The 9,726-nt window shown below is 55.3% G+C and overlaps 1 pseudogene; it reads left to right on the forward strand.

Annotated features, from left to right (window-relative positions):
* Positions 1 to 1,342: 1,342 nt before the first annotated feature.
* On the forward strand, positions 1,343 to 8,993 carry LOC133277690 (DNA polymerase iota-like; annotated as a pseudogene).
* Positions 8,994 to 9,726: the final 733 nt, after the last annotated feature.

The following is a 9,726-nucleotide window of genomic DNA, read 5'->3' on the forward strand; positions in this document are numbered from 1 at the left end:
TTGCTTGTTTGCTTTCTTGCTCGCTCCCTCGCCTGCCTGCCTGCCTGCCTGCCTGCCTGCCTGCCTCCTTACCGGCCCCCGGCGAACTGAGCGCGAGACTGCCCGCCCGGCGGGAGCAGCCCGTGTTTTCTTCGCTGACGGGGACCCGCTTGGCGAGCCGGAGGGGGGTCGGGGGGGGGCGAAGGGGGGGGCGAGGGCGCAGTCGCAGAGCGTCAGGCTGCCGAACGCTGCCCCTCCCTCCGCCCACCTGCTCCTGGGCGGTGCCGCTGTCTGGGGACTGGGGCCGCACCCAAGGCGCGGCGGGTCCGGAACGGCAGCGCGAAGGGAGGGGGAGGGGGAGGGGCAGCGGGAGGGGAGGAGGGGAGGGGCGTGCACTGGGCTCGCTCTCTCTCTCTCTCTGCGTCTGTTATGTATGCGCCGCTGGGGGGGGGGGTGGTGTTATAAAAATTTCGCCTTGACCATGATCTGATTTAATTAATTTTTAATTACAATTGATTAATACCGAGAGGCAATAAGCAAGCAGCGCTGGGTACGCCGGGGGGTCTCCGCTCCTCCCAAGACGCACACCGACATTTCTGGGGTACAGTCTCTTATACTCCTCGGTCTTGGGTTTCAGCCAATCCTGTCGTCTCCTTCACCCGAATATCGACGTGGGTCCTTTTCATTGTTCTCCTCCTGTTGCTGGGGTCTTGTCTTCGGGTGAAGAAACTTCTTAAAAGAGTTATTGAATTCCTTGGTAATGCAGTAACGGGGGATGTCTATCACAAGCTTAACCACCATCTTAGTCCCCCTAAATTCCATTTCTTATACAGTTAATACACAAGTTTCACCTCATCCTGTGACAGGATGGATCTCTCGATTACCTAACCCCCTTAAGGCATTCAAGCGCTTAAACAAAGTACCCCTTTAATTAGCAAAACGTTTTAGACATTCAAGTAGTTAAACGAAGTACCCCTTAAAGTAACAAAGCGTTTTGATTAAGAAGGATTATTCCTTTGTTTCTTCTTTTTCATCGTTGTACTGACAGGAAAATCTAATCCTTCTTCTACGTTCTACACACGAGGCGACGATTTCAAGGATTTCGGATTCCACCCAAAGCGCAACGATGACGAGGACTCCTAAGTCGCTGACACGATCCGTTCCTATAGATCTCACGGGGGGGGGGGGAGGAGGCGGGGGGGCGGGGGCGGGGGGCGGGGGGGGTTGCTCCGCGAAGAGCGGGCGGGGCGGGGCGGCGCGGCGCGGCGCGGTGCAGCGCGGCATCGGCAGACCCGCAGGTGCGTCGGCTAGTGTGTTACAGTGTATCCCACGCTCGAGCGCGGGAGCTTGTAAGGGGAACGCGATGTTCGGTCCTCCCGGCCACCGCCCCTGCGGTAATCTGAGCATTTACTTGAGCGCGGACACTTTCTGTTACCGACTGCGTTTCTGTCTCGGTACGTCCCGGCGCAGAGATGCCTTAGCGGCCGGCGTCTGTCTCTCGCTTGGGCTTGCCTAGGGCCCGGTAGTGGGGACGGGGTGGCCCGTGTCTCTGTTTCTTGGAGCTGTCCCTGCCGGGAGCTCCTGCTCTCTGCCCGACTCTGCTCCCTCTCGGTAGTCCTAGAGGCAAGGCGGCTTTTCCTTGCCGGCCAGGGGTTCTTGCTTCCCCCTCAGCTTCCTCGAGCACCTTGGGGAGCTCCCAGGCAGGCTGAGCGCTGACCGACCCTGGCAGGTGGAGGAGTCCCTGCCCCGGCACACGGCCCCTGGACTGCAGGGACCCTGCTCGCCAGGACACCGCTGGGCACCCCTGGCTGCACACCCACGTTCACACCCTGCAGCCAGCCCCGGAACGAGGGACCTGCCTTGTCCTCTCACTCCCGTGCTGCAGAGGCAAGCCCTGCTCTGCAGCACATCCTCCTCCTTACCTAAACAAGAGAAACTGGGGGGGGGGGGGGGGGTGGGGGGGTGGTGTTGGAATGTATCAAAGACTGGCAATTAGAGTGACCACGGGAACTAGAGTAGGTAATTAAGAGTGACCTGTCCCTGACTGGTATTTGGAAGATGTTGGAACTGGCAAGGAACAAGGACGGCGGAACCGGAAAGGATGTCGATAGGAAAATCTGGTAGACCTTTCACCTGATGTAATCGCAAGGCAAACACAGAAGTGCTTGGCTAATTGCTTGGAAGCATATAAATATCGTGTCATCTGTTCAATAAACGATGATCCAGCTTGCACTCTAAGTCTGGGTCCGTGCCTCCGTCCTCACACACGAGAACATCACTAGTGGGGTACCCTGTTTGGATGGTCACCAAGAGCAACATAATCCTCCCTTCTACCCTCAACCACGCTATCTTCATCTCTTCTCCGAAGTTTCAGACACATTTCCCCAAAACCACAACCAGAAGAACGTCTTTGCAATCTCTTCCCAGCCCGTTGCGGAGGGAGGAGGCTGGGGGAGGCGCCTCGGAGCGGGGTGGGGGGAGGAGGTGGTGGGCGCCGCGGCATCTGCAGAACCCCCGGGTGCCTCGGCTGCTGTATTTCAGCGCGTCCTGGGTTCAGCAGTCGCAGCCTATTTTCTCAGTAGCTGGTGCAGTGCCAGTGTCCGCCCGTCCCGTCCCGTCCCGTCCCGTCCCGTCCCGTCTAAACAGAGAAACCAAGAGAGCCCTCCTGACATATCCCAATGACTGTCCGAGGCAGCAGCTTGAGGAGATCCTTCCAGGAGCTGCAGCTGCATTGCCCTGCACCCAGAGCCTTATCGCGCACGGCTCGGAACGTTTCTCCTGCAGAGACCTCTCGGCATCCTCCACTGCCGAGTGCCTTTAAGCTCTCCGAGGCTCGCAGGTCTCCCCCTGTGTGCCTGCAGGCAGTGCCCCAGCCCCGCTCCTGGGCAGAGAGGTCTCTGCAGCTCTGCCCGCTTGCCAGCATCTATCTACGTCCCAGGAGCCTGGCCCAGCTCAGCAGCAGCAGACGCCCAGCCCAAGGTGGCTCTGCCTCTGCCCCGCTGGGCTCCCTCCGGGGCTCCCTGGGGCTCCAGGGGAACACCACGGGAAAGAGCCTAAAGCCAGCACTGTTGTTCCTTCCCTCAGGTGGCAGACGCACTGTCTTCCTGCAGTGCCATTTCTCTGATGAGGGACAGAGCTGAGTCGAAAAAACTTTTCTTGGAATTGCACAATCGTTCAATTTGGAAAGGACCCTTGAGAACATTGCCAACCATTAACCTGTGCCTAACAACTCCACACACCATGAGAACACGTGGGGTACCCTGTTTGGATGGTCAGCAAGAGCAACCAGTGAATTTTACACAATTTTACATCCTACCGTAATTTCAGAAACCTCCTTGCATAGACTGAAACACATTTAATAACTGAGTAAACCAACCAAACATTTCCCTCAAGTTATAACTGGAATTCAGCACTATGTTTGGAGGCAGAGACAAGAGGTGACCACACCACTCTGTGAGAAGGGTGGATTGAGGGAGACCCCTGCTCATGTTTCTCCTAGAACACGGGAGTAGAAAATGAAATATTACTTTTAATAACGTACATTCCAATTACCACTGAAGATATGGAAGAAGATGCTAAAGCCCAACAGGTTTTACCAGGAAGAACAAAAGTTCCCTCCTGTGCTGTTTCCTTTCCCAGCCCATGGATACTTTCCTCAGTAACTGGAAGGGTAATCTGTGTGTCTACTGCACATGAACAATTTTTTGGTGGTAGATCTGCAGTCAGATTTATCTCCAACCGAACCATGTACCAAGGAAACGCAATTTTCAGCTGTACCTGCAGTGCCCTGCTAGGAACTGCACAGCTGGTGACTCCAGAAATAGCTGGGACCTCTTCTCCCAAGGAATCCACCAGTGACAGGAAGGAAAAACACTTCTCTGTGACACCAGGGGTCACTGCTTCAGCTGAGCTCTATTCCCTTTTCAGAATCACGCCAACCAACTGCACAGTAGTTTTATCAAAAAAGCTTTTATCAAAACGTGACTTCCCTGGAACACTTCAGTTGTAGAGGCAGTAAATTTATGTACTGGGGTGGGAGGGACCTTAAAGCTCATCCAGTTCCAACCCCTGCCACAGGCAGGGACACCTTCCACTAGAGCAGCTTGCTCCAAGCCCGTGTCCAACCTGGCCTTGAATAGTGCCAGGGATGGGGCAGCCATAGCTTCTCTGGGCACCCTGTGCCAGGGCCTCAGCACAGGGGAGAACTTCTGCCTATGAGCTCATTTCGGTCTCCCATCTCCATGTTTAAAGCCATTCCCCCTGTCCTGTCCCTATAGGCCCTTGTAAAAAGCCCCTCTCCAGATTTCATGTAGGCCCTGTTTAGGTATGGGCTTAGTAAGGTCTCCCTGGAGCTTCTTCTCCAGGCTGGACACCCCTAGCTCAAAGACAAAGCCCCACTGACACAAAGTCTGTGGTTGACAAGTTGCATAGATACGTAAGTACCAGGGGATGAAAACTGACATGCCATTGAAGATAGCAATGTCAAGTGTAGACGTGCTCTGTCATGGACCTACACTTGGAGCCCTTTGCAGAGGACAGCAGGTATTGTATGGCTGTTGAAACATTCAGTCACCAGCTCAGAGCATCCTTGGGCTTCCTGAGGCTCCAGGGGAGCACCATGGGAAACAGCCTGAAGCAAGCACTGATGCTTCCTCCCTCAGCTGGGAGGCACACTGCCTTCCTGCAGTGTCATTTCTCTGATGAGAGACAGCTTGGTCTAAACAAGATTTTGTAGAATCATGGAACCATTTAGGTTGGAAAAGACCCTTAACATCGAGTCCACCATTAGCCCAACGCTGGCAAGTCAACACATTAACCATGTGCCTTAGAATTTGAATACCTCCAGGGGTGGTGACACAACCACTTCAGCAGGCAGCCTGTTTCTTGTCCCCTCATCAGACAGGACAGGCAGGCCAGGACGGGCTGGGATCTCCTTTACCCCTGCTGCAGGATGGGATTCAGCCTGGTTAGCTGAGGCATCTCACCCTGGGACTGTAGCCGTGGGGCTGGAAGGGGACTCACCTCCCTCCCATGAACACCACAAACCCACACAAGGTCTCACTTCCTCGAAAGGTGAAAATGTACCCATACATAGATGATGTCTTAATCAGAGGAGGTTGCCCCAAAGAACTGCAGCAACAGCAGTGTGGCAAGCACTGTGGTGCAGAAGTTGAAGTTCCACCTAAGGAATGACAGAAACCAAGCAGAAACCAGTCAAATCGGGGGGTACTTGGTGGATAGCAGCAGTGCAGTGATTGCTGCAGATACCTTCAGAAAAACAGAAAAAGAGCAGATGCCCCAGACTAGGAAGGAATTACAACAGCTTATGGGTCCTCCAGGATACTGGAGGAAACATGGACCTGGAGCTCCATCTATAGGGAGCCGTCAACCTCTTGGAATCAGTTCTCCCTCTTATCCTGGGTTGTCTTCTCCTCCTAGAGCTCCTGCGGGAATATTGTCCATTGGTGGAAAGACTTGGTTTGGATGAGAACTTCCTGGATATCACGGATGTGGTGGAGAAATGTGTAGGCCGCTTCCATCCAAGTGGATGGGCTGGGATCCGTGTCTCAGGCCATGTCTACAAGCACTAAGGTGAGTAGCCCGATCCACCTTGGCTTCAGAATAGCCAGAGAAGTGGACTTGGGAAAGTCCAGGTATCCTGGAATCATGGAATAGCTTGGAAAGGACCTTCAGGATCCATGGAGGCATCAGAGTGGCTTCAGTGCGCAAAGGGGCTCTGGAAAGGGCTTTGGATGAGGAGCTGGAGGGATGGGACCATGGGAAGCTTGGGATGGGATCTTGGGAAGTTCTTGGGATGGGATCTTGGGAAGTTCTTCCCCATGAAGCTGGTGGCACAATGGGGATCTTGGGAAGTTCTTGGGATGCGATCTTGGGAAGTTCTTCCCCATGAGGCTGGTGGGACAATGGGAATCTTGGGAAGTTCTTGGGATGGGATCTGGGGAAGTTTGTCCCCATGAGGCTGGTGGGACAATGGGAATCTTGGGAAGTTCTTGGGATGGGATCTGGGGAAGTTTGTCCCCATGAAGGTGGTGGGGCCATGGGAATCTTGGGAAGTTCTTGGGATGAGATCTTGGGAAGTTCTTCCCCGTGAGGCTGGTGGGACGATAGCATCTTGGGAAGTTCTTGGGATAGGATCTTGGGAAGTTCGTCCCCATGAGTCTGGTGGGACAGTGGGAGGTGGGAGATATCCCATCCCCAAGGCCAAGCTGGAGCAACCTGCTCCAGTGCAAGGTGGCCCTGGATGCACTTTAAGCTCCATCCATCCCATTCCATGATCTAGGAATGTGCTTCCACTTGATCCAGGAAACCAAACCCTCCTGCAGGACCGGAATGCCACCCCCTCACCACCACCCCCTGAAAAATCCATGGAATTTGGTTGACTCCCCACATCCTCCCCACTTCCTTCTCCTTCCCAGCCATCAACATGCAGGATCCAACCCATCGGAAGCTCGCCGTTGGATCCCAAGTGATGGAAGAGCTCCGGGAATGCCTTTACTCCACGTTGGGCCTCAGCAGCAGTGCTGGGGTGGCCACCACCAAGCTCTTGGCCAAGGTGGTCTCTGGGACCTTCAAGCCCAACCAACAAACCCTGCTTCTGCCTCACAGCACCCAGGAGCTGCTGAGGAACCTGGGACCCATCCGGAAGGTGCCAGGTAGGTTCTGGGGTCCCATCCGGGTGGGTGCTGGGGGCCCATCCAGAAGGTGCCAGGTAGGTGATGGGTCCCATCCAGGTAGGTGCTGGGGTCACATCCAGGAGGTGCCAGGTAGGTGCTGGGGTCCCATCCAGGTGGGTGCTGGGGGCCCATCTGGAAGGTGCCAGGTAGGTGATGGGTCCCATCCAGGTAGGTGCTGGGGTCACATCCAGGAGGTGCCAGGTAGGTGCTGGGGTCCCATCCAGGTGGGTGCTGGGGGCCCATCTGGAAGGTGCCAGGTAGGTGATGGGTCCCATCCAGGTAGGTGCTGGGGTCCCATCCAGAAGGTGCAAGGTAGGTGCTGGGGTCACATCCAGGAGGTGCCAGGTAGGTGCTGGGGTCCCATCCAGGTGGGTGCTGGGGTCCCATCCAGAAGGTGCCAGGTAGGTGCTGGGTCCCATCCAGAAGGTGCCAGGTAGGTGCTGGGTCCCATCCACAAGGTGCCAGGTAGGTGCTGGGGTCCCATCCAGGTAGGCACTGGGGTCCCATCCAGAAGGTGCCAGGTAGGTGCTGGGGTCCCATCCAGGTAGGTGCTGTGGTCCCATCCAGAAGGTGCAAGGTAGGTGCTGGGGTCACATCCAGGAGGTGCCAGGTAGGTGCTGGGGTCCCATCCAGAAGGTGCCAGGTAGGTGCTGGGGTCCCATCCAGGTAGGTGCTGGGCACCACAGGGAATTCATTCTTGCATTAGACCCAATGCTTGCGGTTTCCTTTAGGAGGCCGGAAGGGCTGGGTTGAGTTGAAGGCACCACCAGTATGGATGGGTCGTCTCCCACTTCCCATTATCCCATCATTCCCACAAGCAAGAACTCCCTCAGCTCCCATCCCAAGGACCCCTCGGATAGGATAATGCCATTCCCATGTCCGTATCCTGACAGGCATCGGCTCCAGGACCGCGGAACGACTGGAAGCGTTGGGTGTGAAAACCGTGGTGGATCTCCAAAGGTTTCCATCTACTGGCTTGGAGAAGGAGCTGGGAATTGCGCTTGCTCAACGGATCCGGAAGCTCAGCTATGGGCAGGATGAGGCCCCTGTGACACCATCAGGACCTCCTCAGGTAGGAGAATTCCTTTAAGGAATTCTCAAGGAAGTCCTTCCAGAAGGTTCTGAAGCTCCATGTGTCCACGATTCATTCCATATCTCCCTGCTTCTATTCCTCTTGGGAATCTGGGATAGAATCCAAGTGATGCGATTCCTTCTGCTCTTGGTCCTTTAGTGATGAAGATTCCTTCTGGAGGTGCTTCTCAGAGGCGGAAGTCCAGGAGAAACTGCGAACGATGCTTCCAAGCCTCTTGGAAAGGTGATTGTCTCCAGAGCTCTTCCCGGTGGAATCATGTTCCTCATGGAATGGCTTGGAAAGGGCCTTCTCCATGGAGTAAAGAGGGATATATGGGGGGGTTCATGGTGGCCTTGAAGGTCTTGTCCAAGCTCCCGATCCCATGATCCAGTGATCCATGATCCAATGCTGTGGCAGCTGCCATAGACTTGGAATAGCACTTATTCCTTGGTGCTCCATAGAATCCGCCAGGATGGCAGGCATAAGGTTGAACATCCGCCGCTTCTCCTCATCGGGAAAGGGGTTCCATCGGGAATGCTGTCAGAGCCCTATCCCACCGCATCTCCTTCCCAAATTTGGGAAAGGTAAGCTTGGAATGGTCCACTTTGTGCTGCTACAATGGGATGCCTTTCTCCAATCCCATTATTTAAGGTCATCCCATTCTCAGCTCTTTAAGCTTTGGGAATCTTTTCCATTCCTTGATCCCAAGAAAAGGGGGGATCTTTGGAAGCTCTTCCCTATGGGGCTGCTGGGACAATGGAATGGGCTGGAAGAAGCTCCGGCCTCCTTTGCCTTTGCTTCATCTGCTCCATGCCCTTATGTTGAGGCCACCAGGACATGGATGGAGCATCCATGTGGGAATATCCATGAGGGCTGGAATCATCTCCCATTGGAATCGGGCTTAGGCGGACATAGGAGACATTGAGACCAGGATGCTCCAAACTTTACCCTTTCCTACTCAACTCACTGTTATTCCATGCGTTCCTTGGGATCTGATCCCTGTTTCCCAAGGGTTTTCCCATCTTGTAGATCCCGGGAGCCTCCTCTCGCCCTTGGGGAGCATCCTAATGAAGCTCCTGCGGAAGATGATCCCGACGGAGCTCCCGTTCCACCTCACCCTCCTCAACATCTGCTTCTCCAGCCTCCAGGAGCTTCCCACCAGGAAGGGCTCCATTGGCTTCTACCTCAAGGGCAAGGGCCCAGCACCCCCTTCTGGCCAAGGAGGGAGTGGCAAGGTGTTTGTCTAGGGTGCTTATGAGTGCTATGGGTGCTGAGGGTTCTATGGGTGCTGAGGGTTCTATGAGTGCTGTGGGTGCTAGGGTTCTGTGCATGTTGTGGGTGCTGAGGGTTCTGTGAGTGCTGTGGGTGCTAGGGGTGTTGTGAGTGCAAGGGTTCTGTGCGTGTTATGGGTGCTGGGGGTGCTGTAGCTGCTGGGGGTGCTGTGTTTGCTATGGCTGCTATGGGTGCTGGGAGTGTTGCTGGGGGTGTTATGGGTGCTGGGGGTGCTATGGGTGCTGGGGGTTCTGCAAGTGCTGGAGGTGTGGGTGGTGGTGGTGGTGGGGGTGTTACGGATGCTGTGCATGTTATGGGTGCTTGGGGTTCTATGGGTGTTGGGGGGTCTGGGAGTTCTAGGGGTGCTGGAGTTCTGTGGGTGCTGGGGGTGCTATGAGTGCTATGGGTACCGTGGGTGTTTTGGGTGCTGGGGGTGCTGTGGTTGCTATGAGTGCTATGGGTGCTCGGGGTGCTGTGTTTGGTATGGGTGTTATGAGTTCTTGGGATTCTGTGGGTGCTGGGGGTGCTATGCTTGCTGGGGGTTCTATGGGTGCTGGGGCTGGTATGGTTGCTGGGGGTCCTATGGGTGCTGGGGATGCTATGGGGGTGCTGTGGTTTCTATGGGTGCTGTGGGTGCTGGGGTTGCTATGGTGGTTGGGGTTCTATGGGTGTTGGGGATGCTGTGGGTGCTATGGGCATTGTTGGTGT

This window comes from Pezoporus flaviventris, unplaced genomic scaffold (assembly GCF_033815535.1).
Source record: "Pezoporus flaviventris isolate CSIRO_AGI_PZ_B2104156 unplaced genomic scaffold, CSIRO_AGI_Pfla_v1 ptg000061l, whole genome shotgun sequence".
Lineage (NCBI taxonomy): Eukaryota > Metazoa > Chordata > Aves > Psittaciformes > Psittacidae > Pezoporus > Pezoporus flaviventris.